We start from the raw sequence: 2095 nt of genomic DNA, 5'->3' as shown, positions 1-2095 counted from the left end.
AAATTATAATTGCAGGAACTAAAAACCTGACAGTCAAAAATTTGGGAAAATATTTCAAAATATATATCTCCCCATCCATATTTTAAAATATTTTCCCAAATTTTTGACTGTCAGGTTTTTAGTTCCTGTGATTATAATTTTGACATTATCTTCCAAAGGGAATTCCTCTAATTCTGTGCAATGTTCAGATGAAAACAAGATTTAGTAATCTCCTTGAATCTTATTTCCAACCAAGTTTCACCACGGGGACAATTCTTCCAGGTTCACCACATGACTCTGAACATTTGAGCATCAACAATCCAGTTACAGATCACAAATGTATTATACAGGTCACTAATTGCTCACTGGGACACTGTAGTTTAATTACCTTTCTCATAGATAATTAGGCAGCACAAAGAAGATGCTACATTATTTTCAGTTTGCAAGATTCTTCCACGTCCATCCTCCCCCCGCAACCAGAGATCCATCTGAGCCCCCCCCCCCCGTCCGGTGGACGCCAGCGGAAGGCCAGGAAGGTCCTGCAGGCTCTCGAAGGACTGCAGGTCGGAAGGATGGTGGAGGGAGACCAGCAATCGAGGTAGGTTGGGGGTGTGCTCTGCCGAGGGGGACATGCCTCCCAGGGGGGTCCGATCCTGGTGGGGGGGGGGGGGGGGGGGGGGTGGCTCTGCCGGGGGGGGCCTGCCTCCCAGGGAGGTACGATCCCGGGGGGTTGAGTCTCCCGAGGGAGGCCTGCCTCCCAGGGGGGTCCAATCCGCGGGGGGGGGGGGGGGGGGGGGAAGGTCTGCCGAGGGGGCCTGCCTCCCAGGGGGCTCTGGTCTGATCGGGGGAGGGGGTGGGGTCTGCCGGGGTGGTTAGCGGGGGGGGTCTGTGAAGGATGATCTTGGAGGATGGTGACTTCACAAGGGCAGAGAGGGCTTCGGAGGTTCCCCTGCAGAATAGAAATCCGCTTTGAACTTTTGTTCTGCAGGTCGCTTACAGCGCGGATGCGGAACGGGCCAGAAGACGGTAAAGTGGGATTTGGTGGTAGAGTTGGGCGCGCGGTTCATTAAGTCGATTAAATGCATGCTAATGCATTTAAATCGTTGGGCCGCCCGATTCAGGCGCGGACCGGACCCACGCCCGAATTGGGTGTCGGTAAAGCTGTGATCTGTTCAGATTTGGGTGCAGATCGCGTTAAACGCCCGACGCCCGACGCCCGACTTTACAGCGATTTCTCGCCCATTTTCGGGCGCGAATTGTTGGTAAAATCGGTCCCATTTTGTCCCAACTGTTACCCTTGAATCCAGATCCACATGTATCTGGACTTGTTTGAACATTTCAATCTTCATAGACTAGGGTTAGGATTTCCCCTGCAGGCTCCAGGATCCCACCGTCAGGTTCAAATAAGAGTTAAAAGCTCGCACTTTGTGGGGTACTGTCACCTGAGATTTTCCCAGAATTGACTAATTAACAGGGCAGGCTCACCTGGATGGCAAGCAGGCTGTAGAAGCTGGAGGACAAATAAGTGGCCTTCCAGCCAAAAGCAGCAGCGGGATGCCCTTACATCAGATCGCTTCTCGGCTTTTTGGCTAAGATCAAGTGTAGTATGGATAGGATGCTGCGCTTGGTTGAGGTCATTAGGTTACATTTAAGCTTCATTTGAAGCAATTTTTAAAAGCAGCATCTCGGCCATTTGGCTAAGATGCAAATGAGATCAAGCCTTGGAGGAGAAGGACTTGCACCTACTCCAATCAGCGTGGCTCATGTAGATCAGGCCCAAGACAGGAGTGTCGGCCCTGTCTTGTCAGCTTGGATCGGAAATGTCTCAACTTGTTGAGACTCTGAATTGGACTTGATTTGATTAAATTGCAAAAGTTTAAAAAAAATTGAGGGAGCTTGAGATCAAGCCTTGGAGGAGGTGCAATCCAATCAGCTTGGATCATGTAGATCAAGCCCAAGACAGGAAGTGAGAAGCCTGTCTTGTCAGCTTGGATCGGGAATGTCTCACTTGCTGAGACTCTGAATTGGACTTTGATTGGATTGAATTGGATATATAAACAAACAAACAAAATTGAGGGAGAAGACCTCCAAACCCGAAGCACCATCCCTCTAATCA

At 50.0% G+C, this 2095-nt stretch overlaps 1 non-coding gene across 1 annotated transcript; it reads left to right on the top strand.

Moving 5' to 3' along the window:
• The first annotated feature begins 1548 nt into the window (after window positions 1-1548).
• Window positions 1549-1730, top strand: LOC144494538 (U2 spliceosomal RNA). The gene has a single exon (XR_013498092.1). It is a non-coding gene; the product is annotated as a U2 spliceosomal RNA (small nuclear RNA).
• The last annotated feature ends 365 nt before the right edge of the window (window positions 1731-2095 follow it).

This window comes from Mustelus asterias, chromosome 5 (assembly GCF_964213995.1).
Source record: "Mustelus asterias chromosome 5, sMusAst1.hap1.1, whole genome shotgun sequence".
Taxonomy (NCBI): Eukaryota; Metazoa; Chordata; class Chondrichthyes; order Carcharhiniformes; family Triakidae; genus Mustelus; species Mustelus asterias.
Note: the sequence above shows the minus strand (reverse complement) of the source record. Positions and strands in the feature narration are given on the sequence as shown.